The 15,514-nt window shown below is 39.6% G+C and overlaps 1 pseudogene; it reads right to left on the bottom strand.

Moving 5' to 3' along the window:
* Positions 1 to 2,140: 2,140 nt before the first annotated feature.
* Positions 2,141 to 2,577, bottom strand: LOC148164637 (small ribosomal subunit protein uS8 pseudogene; annotated as a pseudogene).
* Positions 2,578 to 15,514: the final 12,937 nt, after the last annotated feature.

The following is a 15,514-nucleotide window of genomic DNA, read 5'->3' as shown; positions in this document are numbered from 1 at the left end:
AGAAGAAAAAGAAAAATGACCACTCTAATTCCTGGGAGTTATAGAGAGTTAGGGAATGAAGGCCTCATATGGAATCATTGGTTTGGGTTCTTGATTGGGATAGCAAGTCTCTAGAAGAGTTTCTCTGAAGTCATTTGGGTTTGAATGAGGTCAAAATAACCAGGACACGGAAATCGATACCATTGTCATAAATAAAGAATAGAAAGCATTTTTGGCTCTTATCATTAGTAAAGAGACAGATGGACTGTTCTTCGTCATTAAGACTAAGAACCTTCCTTAAATCTTTTCCTTAATTGTATTTTGCCTGAACTGTTTTGTAGCTATTTTTATCTATAATCTGTATTAGGAACTAAATACATCTATTTCAATCTCTTAACTAAGATTTATAGTAAAACAAATTTATTTCTTATTAGTCTGTTCTTTGATTCATTGCATAGTATTGGAAAGATGACCTACATGGTGAGTCATTCTCTCATGCTCATTTGGGAAGCAGTGTGGAAGAACACTGAGCCATTATCAAAAAGGGGCCACAGTTTCTCTTTTTCCAACCTCAGAATCCAATTCTCAACTCCAAGATAGGAGAAAAAAAGTAAGGGATCTCTTTCCCTTGCCCCAGCCCCTCATCATCTCTATCCCTACCCTCCAGTCCATAGGTTAGGATAGGAGAGTATAGAAATAAGATGTTGATTTCCAATTTTTTTTATTCACTTATTTATTCACTTATTATAGGCCAACTAATTATTGTGTGTATTGTACTGTGTTTTCTCTATAAAACCCAGTTCAAACTCAAGTGTTCAGTCATCAGCCTGTCTGGATGGCAAGTTCACTGGAAGGATGCTTTGATGTATTCCACATGCTTGGAATAGACTCAAAAATAATGGATACTCATTAAATATTTTATGTTATTGAGGACACTGAGGTTCCTAGCATGCTAGTTACTAAAGCCCACTCGCTGCCTACAACACCTTTGTTACTACATCAGCCAACTCCAAGGCTCAGACCTGCAGGCTGGACTCTAATCAGCCTGTTAGGTTGGGGCTGCCACGTCTCTCCATGTGGCTTGACACAGAAGAGAAGGCAGGAAGTAGTTCTCAGAGCATCAGTGCTGAAAGCTCAGAGGTGTGAGTGACTATTGGAATGAACTCAGATCCTGGGTTCTCACAGGGTGTTCAAGTCAACTCTGAGCCCTGCCTCCTGCCTGCTCTTCTTTTTCTTGACTGGCTTTCTTGTTCCTTGGTTCCCGTCATAGCAGTCTTTCAGCATCCTCTGGGCTCTATGATTCAAGCCCTGAAGTTTATTTATTAGACTTTTCTAGTTTCCACCCGAGTTTAAAAGTTAAATGTCTTGTTACTTTTTTCTTTTCTTTTCCTTCAATGCAGCCTGGTCTATTTGGAAGAAAAACTAAGAAATCTAACTTATATTCTTGGTTCTGGTATTAAATGGGCAACATTAGGAAAATCATGGTACCAGGGACTTTTCTACTCTTGGAACCCATATTGAAAAATGACTTTGCAGGTGTTGAATGGTTAATGAGCACGTACAATATGCTGGATACTTTATGGGGCATTTTCATGAAGGGTCTCCTATCCTAAACATCTGGAACATCTGCAACAACATGAGAACTTGAATTTAAGGCAGGCTGATTCCTGAGAGCCATGCCATATATTGTCTATTATAAACTTAGGACACTCTGAGGCCAGCATGACTAGAAGGCAAGTTTTAGTTAAAGCTTTATTATACAGATGAGGATATTGAGATGCAGAAAAAGAAAATGACTTGCTCAAGGTTATACAGATATTTAGTGGGAGATCAGGGATGGGAGCCCAGTGTCCCAGCTTCCAGCCCAATATTTTTTCCACTATGCATTTTCCCTATGATTCTGAATCATTTTGGAGTGGTGCAGCCCTGCCAATGGATCTATTGTGTAATATATCCCCTTACTCAGGTGCCACAAAATCTATGCTTACTTCAAAATTTCTTAATGTAAAAACTTTCAATCATATATGAAAGTAGAAAATAGAAAAATAAACCTTCAAATGCAGAATACCAGCTAGAATCATAATCAACATTTTGCCTCTTTTTGGTTTCATCTGTTTTCCTTTTTTAATTGTTAAGTATTTTTTTTTTCCATTGAGGCATTTTATTTGCACGTATGTATTACATCTCTAGAGAAAGAATCCCAGGATTTTCCATCCTGTATGTTTTCGTCTTGCTTCTTCATGGCCCATGATGCCAGCTGAGGTTGTCAGGACAATGAAACCAAACTGGCAGGATGGGAGCAGATTGTTCTGCCATTTTTCTAGATCTTTGAGTTGTACATCAAATCTGGGGTTGATCATTCTACACTTACTTAACTGCCCATGGGGTTCACAACAATTTCCCCAGCTCTGTGATCATCAATGATTTCAAATTTGCCAATGTAACCATGCTTTGTCATCACAGTTAGAAACTGGATGATGACTCTGGAGTATGGCTTAGTAAGAACCTAGCATTTTCCTCTCTTTTCAGCATTGTTAATGTTTTTGAGGGCATCTGCCAGAACATTCATGTGCGCCATTATGGTGGCATGGAAAGATGGCAGAAATAACTAATTGTTAAGTATTTTAAAACAAATCCCAGGCAGTATCATTTCTCCTACAAACACTTCTGTATGTATTTCTAACAATTATGAAATACCATCATCATACTTAATAAAATTAACAATAATTTATCAATATTACCCAATATGCTTTCTATATTCAGTTTTTCTCAATTTTTCTCTAAAACTTTTAACAGTTGTTTTTCTTTTTCAAATTAGAATCAAAATAAAGAGACTGTATTTCATTTGATGGGCTATGTCTTGTAAAGATTTTTTTTTAAAACAATTAATAAATCCCCCTGCTTATTTTTTTCTGCTATTTATGGGTTAAAGAAATCAAGTAATATTTCTGTAAAATTTCTCATACTGTGGACTCAGCCAGTTGCAACCTTGAGGTATGGTTTAAAATATTTCATATATGTCCTATAAACTGGCAGATGGACCTAGAGGCTCAATTTGAGTACAAGTTTATTTTGGGGGCAAGAATATGTCATGGATGGTGTTATGTCCTTCCAAATTGCGTCACATCAAGTGATGGTAACACAAGTTATTCCACTTCTAGTGATGTTAAAATTGGCTGGTAAGTTTGTGATGTAAGTCTGATCCAACCATTATAAAATTCCCCATCAGCTTCTCACCTTAGGGTTTTAACTACCATGGCTTATATCAATGATGTCAGTAAGGACTATAAAGTTTTGATTATTTTTTCTCTGGCATTTATTGATAGAACTCTTATGTAAAGAACTTTTCCTCATCATTTGTCTACTCTAAAATACAATGCACACAAGAAAAGCAAGTTAAATGCCTTTATTTTCAATTTTCATAATAATAAATCAGTACCCTAGCAATAGTATCCAATGGGGCATTATCATTTTGGAATTTTAAGAACTCAGGGAGCTTAAATATTTGATGTGTTTTAAACTATGATTAATAATATTTTTGTTATTCAAATTGTCGATGGCTAGCAGCAGCTCTTCAAGTTAGTCCTGTGTTTGATACAACCGCCTGTAGCTTCTTTACCTTCTGGCATAATAGACATCTCAGACTCTTGTTGTATTGAGCATTTCTCCAAGGAGCCCAATTCATTTTAGTGATAAATATTATTCAGAAAGCGTTATTGGTTTTTAAGGGTTATTATTGCCTCTAGATTTTTTAATATGCATGAATTAGAATGATATTATTAATTTATATAATAGATTACATGGTTTTTACTTAACTTTTATGAGTTTATATTTGTGTCTCTCTTCTCTTTTTACACACGAGAATCTTGGTATCTGATGCTTGCATAGCTCATTCCCAATCCCACCTAGCACTCAACACAGTGGAAATTGGGAACTTTTGGAGATTCCTCTGAACTGTACTCAGGCCTCTCCTCTTTGGGTTCTTAATGCTATGTTCCACATGCAACAACACTTGATTCTTTGTTGAATTGAACTGAAGTCCAAGTACTGTTTTTTAAGATTTTATTTATTCATTTGAGAGACAGAGAGAGAGAGCACAAGCAGGAGAGGGAGAAGCAGACTCCCCATTGAGCTGGGAGCCCAACCTGGGCCTCGATCCCAGGACCCTGAGATCATGACATGAGCTGAAGGCAGACACTCAACCGGCTGAACCACCCAGGCGCCCCAGTCCAAGTATTTTTTGAAAGGCGCTCTTTACTGAGGCCCAGGGAAACAAGGGGCATGGAGTCCAGGCATCCCAGCTATTTTCTAGTTCAGCCTCTCATTCACCACTGAAAAGAAACTGAGGCCAACTTGTTGAAGCAACGTGAGTAAGATTAACAGAAAGGAAAAAACATCCGCAAAATGTAAACCACACCTACAGAGTAGTTGACTAGAGCTGTGCAGATTTGAATTCTAAGAGATAGCTGGATTCAAAACTCTTATCAACTCAATCTTAAGAGCTGCCTCTTCTATATCTAAGAGGGAAGAAGTCAGAAGGAAGGAGAGACAGGGAGGTGGCCTTTTTCTCCCCGGGAGGGAGGGGGAGGGGTTGGTGGAGAAAAGTGGGTGCACAGCTTTTGATGGGTAAAATGCCTGCAGATTGTTTTTGCTGCGAGGCAGCCTTGTTCTTCATTTGTCTAAGTATGGGAGCAGGCTACTCAGGTTTGAGCAGAGAATGGGCTCAGGGAGGGGGCAGGAAGCATTTGTTCTCTACCTTCTAGAGGTCTCCCGCAAGCTGCTGCACAGGGAAACATTTGATTGAGTGGATGCATATCCCTCATATGGTCACATTTCCAAAAGTCCAAGTTTATTTATTTCTAGTAATTGGTACTCTGTTGACTGAAAGCTACAATATCTAAGACAAAACTTTGTAGAAGACTGGCCAGGAATTTTTTTTTTTTTTTTTTTTTTTTTTTTGCTTTTGTTCTTTAGAAAGCAATATAGTATTTTGTGGAACATTGCTTGTGGCATCCAAAAATTTTCCTGGATTTCAACTAATTCAGCTCACTATAACTCAACAAATATTTATTGACTATTTGTAAGATGTTTATAATGGCATAAGCATCCTGTGATAAGCGGTTAGTGAGAATTTTCACCTGCAAATAAACAAATATGTTTAGAAGCATATTTTCTGTGCCACTAGAATCATTTTACTGGCTGTGTTTAGGAAACAACTTGATAAAAACGCATCTTGATAGACTTTCTATCTTTTGGGCAAGCACAGGCGTTGTGACTTTGGTCTTGAATAATCTTCTGAGGAGCCGACACATGTCCTGGTATTCAACTCTCTGCAAAACATCTATTTGAATTTCAGCTTTGTCTTTGAAATAACAGCCTGACCATGATTCCAAAGAACATGTCTGCAGTCTGTGCCAATTTTCCTCTGTACTGTGTATCTCTTCATAAAAAGATAAAGCACTAGCATTTTTTTTTTTTTAATAAGAAAACACCTCTCCAGGGGCACCTGGGTGGCTCAGTCATTAAGTGTCTGCCTTCGGCTCAGGTCATGATCCCAGGGTCCTGGGATGGAGCTCCGCATCGAGCTTCCTGCTCGGCGGGAAGCCTGCTTCTCCCTCTCCCACTTCCCCCTGCTTGTGTTCCCTCTCTCGCTGTGTCTCTGTCAAATAAATAAATAAAATCTTAAAAAAAAAAAAGAAAAGAACACAGCTCTCCAAGGAAACTTACTAAGACCTCCATACTGAGAAATAGGTGTGGCATCTCCAGATAAGACCTCAGGGCTGTTCACTAAAAATCAAATTGGAATGGATGTTAACTAGACTTACTGTGGTGATTACTACACAGCTATCAAATCATTATGTTGTACACCTGAAACTGATAAGATGTTCTATGTCAATTCTGTCTCAATTAAAAAAAATCACATTGGAGATAAAGCTAGGAAGCAGTTCAAAACCAGTTGGAATTTTCTTTCATCTAAAGTTGCTTCTCAGGGGCACCTGGGTGGCTCAGTCGGTCAAGCGTCTGCCTTCGGCTCAGGTCATGATCCCAGCGTCTTGGGATTGAGCCCTGGGGTGGGCTCTTGGCTCAGTGGGGAGCCTGCTTCTCCTTCTCTCTCTGCCCCTCCACCCCTGCTTGTGCTCGCTCTCTCAAATAAATAAATAAAATCTTTTAAAAAAAGGTTAATATGTCAAATTAAAAAAAAGTTGCTTCTCACGTTCCTGAATGGTATGGAATTTCCACCGCGTTGGTGACTTCTTCATCCTGTATCAGTAACAAAGCCCAAATCCAGGCACGTCATTATAGAACTGTTAAATTGCATAAATTTGCACTCTGTATGCAGACCTACCCAGTACCATACGAGCTTGTGCATAGCAGCGCCCTCAAATACACCCCAATGAGACCTAGAATAATAAGTCAATGAGAACAAGAAATAAGAATCAGAGACTGATGAAAAAAATGTTACATCAACTGAAAGCAAAGTCCATTTCACCTTTATGAAAACTGCCTAGCTCCTTAGAGGTAAGCAGTTTGCGCAGAGTTGCTCAAGGCGCGTGATTATGGCTAATGAAGGAAGGGTGCCTCATGCGTACGCTCTTCTCCGTAGCAAAGGAGGAAGGAAGTGTAATTGTACCTTTCATCGGTAGAAGTAATAAGGAATTGAGAAATTATATGGCAGATGGTACCGAGTGGCTTTGTGAACTACTCCGCTGCATTTTCCCCTGAGCGTGACAATGTTTGTAATGTAACTGTGTTTTGCCTCTTGATGCACTAAAGCCCTGGAAATGAATTTTTGATGGTTCAGAATGAGCCCTGGGAGGAAAAGTTGTCAAATATGATATGAAGAGTTCTTACAACACATCTCTTTAAAAGTAGAATTTGTTTTGGAAGAAAGGTTTGCTTGGGCTTTTCTCGCCGTAGGTCTGTCTGGGTTTTTACTCCCCACTGGAAAAGCAAGCCTGCTCCTTTATGGCGAATCCTTTAGTTCTGCTGCTGCAAACATCCGTCCACAGCCGCATGAGACCCACGGTCCCTGATCACAGATTTCCGTGCTTCTGCCACTGTGGGGTTGAGGCATGGGATGGTGTTTGGAAGGAAGTCAACATGCCCTATGATAGACCAAGATGGCGAACTCCAGCTAGTGGGAGCTGTCAGAAGTAAACTTGGATAATGATCGATGGAGAAAATAAAGCCTGTATTCTTGGCTACAGAGACATGCCATCCAGCAAGCTGTTCTTTGATTTTACTGCTCTGGGGAGTCTAAGTGCATCTAACACCCTGAGGGGATAGCACAGTTGAAAGACTCCATACTTGAAAACAGAAGAAATCCTAAAGTTACAAGTACATCTAGTTGGGATCCATCAGAGCATTCCATATTTTAGAGGATTTTATTTTCAAGTTCCCCTTTAATTCACATAGAAGCCCTCCTTTCTCTTTCTTGGCCAAAGGATGGGGACCTGGACAGGAGTTCTGGAAAGGCCTAGAGAGACCCCGGGAGCTTCCCATGCTGGTGGTGGCAGCAGGCAGAGGCGTATGATGCTATGCCTGTCAGTTTAATCTCACAGTCTGGCTAATAGGCACCACATTGTCCAGTAGTGCTTTTCCCGGAACTGTCTTAATGACTGTGAATATTATTTTGAAAGGCCCAACACCTGATCTTCCATCAACAGACCTGGCTATTTTGCTTTTAAATGTCCACAAGAGCCAATTATCCTGAAAATCCCCAATTAAGTGTACCAGATTGAATTATAGAAGTGCACATTTTAGGAAATTCCCTTTGCATTCGAAATTTGTCCAGTTGTGGTAGGGTGTTTATAGTGAGAACATTTCTTTTTGCCTTTTTGTACTTTGTCCCATTTTGGAGCACTCCTTTACAATGCCTCTTGTCCTCAGAGGGGAGGGGTCCTGTGTTGGCATTCAGCCTCCTGAGAGGTGGTAAGCCACATACATCTTCCAATGTCCTTATTTGACTCGTAGGATGAAATATACATAGCAAAATGACACCTGGTTGCTTGCTGTGAAGATTTATAGTGCTACTGGACTGTAGACAAGACCTAATGTCAAAATTACTTCTGCTCCATATAGAGAGCCATTTGAGGGGCAGGGTTGTCATATCCCTGATAGAGACATCAATGATGTGGTTATTGGCAGAATTGGATGCCATCATAAGGAACCTGGAAACTCCACATTTAGGTACAGAGAAAATAAGAAATGTTCAGTAATAATCTCAGTTGTGAAGAGGCTGAGGGGAAAAAAAAACATTGAAGAATTTTAGTAAGAAAACTTTCTAGCTTTTGAACTATGTTCAGGAATAGCCGTTGAATGGCTCAGCGGGTAGGACTTAAGGAAAAGAGTTTAGCCTCACAATTGACCAATTTCGGAATTCATCTGAATTAGGAATTCATCTAGGATGTAAAGAATTTTACATGGATCTTTGTATCCATTTCTTGTACCTGTTGTAGTTACTGGTGGGATATTGGAGGGGCAAGGTGGTGGTGGGTATACTGTCAAATATTTGGATTTTTGTCCTAGCTGCTAGAAGAATAGATTTTAATTTACATTTATTTTCCATGAACAGGGTTGATCATCTTGTTATATGTTTAAAGGCCATTTGCATTTCTTTTTCTAAGAATTTTTTATTGTTACCTCTTGCCTATTTTTAAAAATCTGATTGTTGGTCTTTTTCTTCTCTACTTTTAGAAGCTCGCTGTACGTTAGGGACATCGGCTGTTTGTGTCTGTGATATGTGTTACAAATCTATTTTCCTAGTTTGTCATTTGTCTTGTACTTTGCTTCTGCAAATGTGTTTTAATTTTATGTAGCTAAATTTATCAATACGTTCCCTTGTTGCTTTTGTGTTTTGAATCATAATTGGGGAAGCTTTGTGCATTTTCAGGTAATGAAGGAATTCATCCTTTTCTTCTCATACTTGTGCGGTTTTATTTGCTATATTTAAATCTCTAACCTATTTGAAATTTTCATGGTGTCTACTGTAATGAATAGATTCTATTTTATCATTTCCCACATAGCTATTCAGTTATCCCAATATTACTTTATTAAGAAATTCATCCTTTCCCCATTGCTTTGAGTTCTGCCTTTCCCATATACTAAATTTGCAGATGCAACTATGTCTATTTCTGGATTTTCTGTTCTGTTCTATTGGTCTGCCTTGGTATTCATGAATCAGTATCATCCTGTTTTTAATTATATAGATTTTATCATTTATACTTTAACAATAATTTATAATGTCATTTCATATATAGTAGGAATAGTTTCCCCACTAAATCTGACCCATTGTGCTCCCTTCCCAGGTGTTTGTAGTTATTCTTGCTTGATTTTTCTTCCAAATGAACTTTATATTCACCTTGTCCAGCTCCAGGAAAAAGTATCTGTTGATATTTCCTGAGATAGCATTAAGCATGTAAATCACCTTAGGGGGAACACTGATGTCTTTACAGTACTGAGTGCTTCTACCAAGGCATACTGCCCATCTCTCCATTTTTCAGTAAACCTTGTAATTTTTAGGAGTGCTTTATGATTTTCCTCATGTAGGTTATATATATTTCTTAATCTTGTTGAGTTGATGTGTAATTTTTTTCTATATGTAAATAGAGTCTTCTTTTCCATTACATTTTAATTGGTCCTTGTTTTATATGTGAGGCTTATTTGAAAAAATATCAACTTAAAACTATTGTGCTCAATTCTCTTATTATTAGCAGGGGCTTTCTATTAATTTAGTTTTGAGGGGATGTTACAGATGTATAATTTTATCACATGCATTCTATCATATGCATATTCTTCTTTTAAATTCTTTTTTTTCTTTTTAATTCTTTTTTATTTATTTATTTATTTTTTAAATTTTTTTAAAGATTTTATTTATTTATTCATGAGAGACAGAGCGAGAGAGAAAGAGAGAGAGAGAGAGGCAGAGGAATGAGCAGGCTCCCAAGGAGCAGGGAGCCCGATGCGGGACTCGATACCAGGACCCTGGGATCATGACCTGAGCTGAAGGCAGATGCTTAACCATCTGAGCCACCCAGGCGCCCTCTTTTTAATTCTTATGCCACAGTTTCTTTGTCTTGTTTTATTACTTTGGCCCAAGTCACCAACACAGTGTTCAATGTGTAGCTCCAATACTATTCACAAAGAATAAAGTTAATCTTTGGGTGACCCTGTACTCTTTGTCTTACTTTTGCTCTCCTTCTAGTAGAGATGTTAACGACTGGCAGAGTTCTCAAGGTTAAGTGTGAAAGAGACAATGGAAATCCAGGAAGCTGGATAATTTACAATTGGGAATTTGGACCTTAGAATATCTATGGTTCACATTAAATTTAACTGTCAACATGTAAATGCTTCATTTCTTTGGGAATTGCTGAGGTAATATCTCCCTTAATTGTCAAGAACCTGCATACTTACAGAGATATTTAACTTGAATCATTTCTTTTGTCAGTGTACGATAAAGGATGAGTAAAGAACTTAACTTAGATAAGAGGGCCTTTTTTAATACCTTCTGCTTAAGCCAGAAAGCCAATCCCCTGACATGTTCCTAACATTTATTTAGGGCTTACAAGGTGCCAGGTCCCAATGCCACATTTTTTCTCTCTTTGCATACATATAACACACCAAAGTGAGGTCTGGAGATGTTATGTAACTTGCTCAAAGTTTTACAACTCATAGGAGGTGTAGAGGGGCTTAAAACCCAGGACTTGGATTCTAGACTGCCTCCTGAGTGCTCTAAGTCTCTCAACTACAGGCCCTTGGTTTGGATGTAAACACGTACTGACAATGAGTTATCTTTGAGCAAGGTCTTCCAAGGTGTTCAGGTTTCATGGCTGCTCCTAAAATAATTACCAGTTATCTTCAAGTGATCACTGACATTAACATTATTAAACAATCAAGTTTAAGGAGCCATTTGGCCGTGTGGCTTTGTCACATTTGCTGACAGCAGAAAATGACTCAATCTATTACTCTGAAAAATTGCATTTCAATAGAGGAAGATATTCAAGTCAGAATATTGTCCCCACTTTTGCTCCCATGCCACATTTCTGGCTTTCCTGAAATCCGTTTTTTAAAACTTCCATCAGAGCAAGAACAATCGGCATGCTTTAAAGCTTCTCTCTCTGCTTCCACCTGAGAGTAAAGCTTAGAAAATTGAAAAAAAGAATAGACTCAAGAATGAGCTGCTGCTGTTTTTAGAGAATGAACTTCACATGCCATATTAAAAGCAAGGTTATTTTTTAATACTCTTTATGCTTTTATGAAAATGTTACGTGCTTTTAAAAGTATTATGCATAAAGACAATAAGAAAGTTTAAATAAAATCTTTTTTTTCCCATTAGCAGGTATTCAATGATGTGTCAGATCTTGATAGAACCTAATTTGTCTTCTGTCAACTTTACTTTTGGGTTTCCTGATTCTAATTTTTTGAAAGTTGACAGACGTCATGTTATTGTCACTAATTTCTCCCACTCAGCTCTCAGAAGTTCATTGTTCTGAGGAAGAAATTGTCATCTTCTCTCTCCCCTCCACTGGTGCTGCTTAAGAAAGGGAGGATCTTTTATATGTGCCTCAGTACAAGCTGGTATTCGATTTTAGAGTGTCCTGAGTCCTGTTCTAGAAAATTCTGACTTGCTTGCTCTTCAGTTCTCATAACCTCTCTGTGCTGAGGAGAGAGGGTAAAAGGGTGAGTTTGCAGTGCCCTAAAAGGAGAAAGCCCATGAGCTGATGCTTAGCTACTGGGGGATACCTGCTCTAACACATGCAGTTAAATGAGAGCTTTTGCAACTGACAGAATCCGGCTTCATCCACAGAGCAGACCAGCAAACACACTTCAGTGTTTTGTCATTACACATACTTAGCTAAAGCTTCTGCAACCTTCCCTTTGACATATAGCTTTTTCTCTGAACTACTCAGTTGGTGACATTTAAATGGCTAATTTAGTGTAACCCTGTTGGTGGACTCTTTTTACTGTCTAATTTGGGGTCCATCCCTGGGGCGGACAGGCTGCTGACTGCTCAGACCACCTCTGACAATCAGGGCCTGAGAAAAATTAGGAATTTGAAGAAGTAATGTTGGCATGTTGGAAAAGCTTTTGTGTCTCTGTGGTCTGAGACTGGCCTCATGCCTTGGAGCCTGGTGGCAGCCACTAAGAAGGATCAGCTTCGTGAGCAGGGAAACATCTAGGCCTCACGCTCATGTGACTTGATGGAATTCTTTTTTCACTTTTTTTTTCTTTTACAAAATCTAGGGTCATGTGAATACATGGCTAGGACTTTGGAAGGGGTCTAATGAATTCTCTGCCTTTGTGGATTTTTGCAGTAGTTCACCTCCCGTCCTAACTTCCCCATCATGTGATCTCTCTCCCCTTTCCTAACTTCTTCTCAGTTATACACACTTACTTTGAGGTGGCTTTCTCCTCATTCCACATTCTCTACTGTTAGGTGATTGCATGAATGGTTTGTTAGGATGGCTCAGTTTAGGATATTCTGACACAGTCATTAATAGGGTCCTTTTTCACTCTCGAAACTGACCCAGTTTGGATGATAAGGCTTGTCACTTCCTTATTGCTTTTAACAACTTTATTATTACATTTCATTACACTTCCTTATTACATTACATATTGCTCCTATGAAATTCCTTAGTTTATGGCCGTATTTACTTTTCCTCCTAACCTAATTTTGGCCATCCACAGTCCTCCCCAAATACAGTTAATGTTTGAGTGGGAACCAATCAGGACTGGCATTGGATGCTTTATTATCAGTTTGCCCTACCAGCAATGTGAGCAAAGTATCCAGACTTACCTGTAAAACCAGACTTATCTGTAAAACCAAATGGCTCCTTAATGTGAACATCCATCCACATAAACATTATTCTATCTCAGGACAAACACTTCCCTGAACCCGAAAACTGACCTTCCCCATATTCTTTCCTATTTATTATCACAAAAAATTGTCCAAGCTAGGTACTTCCACTTACCATGACAGAATATGTGGTTTGGGGAGAAAACTCTCAATGGTTTGTTTCTTTTGGAGGTGACTGTTTATGGTCTGTTTATTTGACATACACCTCGACAAAATGGTTTATATGAATGTGGTATCAGCCTAAACAAGAGCTTAGGCTCTTCACTGACTGGCTCTATGACCATGGATATGGGGGTTGTGGGAACCAAGTGGAATCATACATATTAAATTAATTTTAAAAATACAAAGTATTATATGCAAATGTGATTGGTCCGTTGCTGTTGTTTGTCGTTATGAAGATTATGGACCAAAGGAGCTCTGGTGAGGGTGTCTACCCAATGAGGCTCCAACAGCAGAGGCTACTTAAAGACCACTGCTCACATCTCCTGTGTTCTGATGATGTCTAATATTGATTATGGACTTGGCCATATTATCATAAAAAGAACATTGATTCTATATGCACTGTGTGAAGGACACAGTATCCTACCTTTCCCTTCCCCCCCAACACCTTTAGTGCTGGGGTCAGGGGACACAGCTCTAGCACCAGAACAACATCTACATGTAGGACTTTGGAGGTCAGTTGACGTCTCTAGACATCTGTCCTCATTTCCACAGTGAGGAGTTGAGAGTAGATCTCCCCAAGCAATCCACTGATGACTCTGACACCTACAGTCTAAGTGACACCCGCTTGCCTGGAGTCCTGCAGGTCCTAATTGATTTGTTTACTCTTACTGCCTCTACAACCCCTTCCTCCATATCTCTTTTTCCATCACAGGTCAATCTTCTCCAGTGGCCATCTACAGTGTCTCCCTGTTACTCTTGGGATGAAGACAAGCCCAGTCCTCAGGCCTCCAAGCCTGTCTTGCTCTAGCTTGCCTACTTCTTCACCTTACTTTGCCTTGTCACACCTCTCTAGCTATGCTAACTTCTTTCAGCCACACTCATGCCTCTTTGCCTGGTCAACTCCTACTCACCCTCCTGTCTCCAGCTCAAGAGCTACTTCCTCAGGAAAGCTTTCCTTGGATCCCTGACCTGAGCAGACCCCTTCCTGCCAACACTGCCAGCATTAGGTCTTTCTTCCATAGCTCATGTCAAACACTGCCAATATATATGAGCTCACTGACTGCTTGATTCCTCCCTGTCTCCCCACCCTGAACATAGCTCCTTGAGGATAGAAACCATCTTTGTTTACTGCATACCCTCATATACCTGGCATGTGGAGGTGTTGAATAACTCCTTTCTGAGTGAATACCAAAGTAGATGAAATACACATAAACTCCTAGATAATTTTAAAACTCCCACATATTGTGATTCTATGTTTTTTTTATTCATCAATTCAGGGCTATTCAGTATGATTCTTATATGGGATGTCCCAATAAGGTCCTAGTCCCATTATTTCTAGGCATCTAATTTCTAAGAATCTAACACTAGGGATTTAGTAAATTAAGTGGACACAGGTATTTTGGAATTTTTTCCAAGATTTGAAATATGAGTCATTTAAGTAAGAGAATCAGAATCCAGAAAAGCCCGACAGAACTGACGGTGAGCAAGGCTTCTCTGTGGATCTGCTTCTGGCCAAAGCTGCCCGAGTTCTCTGCTGGGATGAAACCAATGTGATAACCGCACAGAGAGCTTGGCTCTTCATGAGCCCATGGGGTGAAGGTCCTGCAACGCTCTAGTTGTCTTTATTCAGTCTTGGTTCCCCTGGCGTCTCTTGCTCCCTCCAGAGTTCTGGGCTCTGATTCATCTGAAATTCCACCCAAGCCCCCCTGTGCTTATTAAGTCTGTAGCTTCCAGGCGGCAGCCTCTTCCTGATGCATGTCTCTCCTGAGCTCCACTGGGCTTTGGTATTCAGCTCCATTCCCCTTATCACATCCTCGGCTCCCAGCAGACTTGCCTTTCAATTCCCCAGTGACTCAGCATGACTTCACGAGGGTCTTCATTTTGATGTTTTCAATTGAAGCAGACTTTTAAAAGTCTCCACCTTTATTGACCATGAGGGAAAAAACCCTCTAACTCAATGAAATATATCATCTGAGGCTTAAGCTACATTAAAAACAAGGTTCTTGACACGAAAAGGAACTTGTTAAGAGAGAACAGGTGAAAAAAGAGTCAATAACTTGAGGGAGAATTCCCCGTAAGGCAAAATTAGATAAATTTAAGGGATAGTTTCTCAACCTTGACTATATATGAGGATCACCCATGAAGTGGGAGAAATGTGGACTTCAGGGCTGAGATCCAACACTGCTGATTTCAGTAGGCCCGGGGCGAGGGTGTGCAGAAACTTAGGACCACTGGTCATTCGGACACAGATGCCCAGGGACAAAGCTTTAAACTCTTCTGGAAGCAGCAATATTCACAGCCAAAGCATTTTGCTCTGGAGTCATCCTCAGGGATGAGCAGCCATGCTGGAGGGAACTGATGGGTAAAGACTGGGCATATAGGTTTTGATTAGACAACATGGTGGTTCGACTTCCTTGGGTGGATGAAATGTTCATGCAACAGACATTTAAACATGACACATTTGGTGCATGATTTAAAGACTATTTTGACTCTACATGTTGCTTATTACTCAAATGC

This window comes from Eumetopias jubatus, unplaced genomic scaffold (genome assembly GCF_037043125.1).
Source record: "Eumetopias jubatus isolate StellerSeaLion01/CBP00866 unplaced genomic scaffold, mEumJub1_p1.0 scaffold_4, whole genome shotgun sequence".
In the NCBI taxonomy this organism is placed as follows: Eukaryota; Metazoa; Chordata; class Mammalia; order Carnivora; family Otariidae; genus Eumetopias; species Eumetopias jubatus.
The sequence above is the reverse complement of the archived record's forward strand: the minus strand, read 5'-3'. Positions and strand labels throughout refer to the sequence as shown.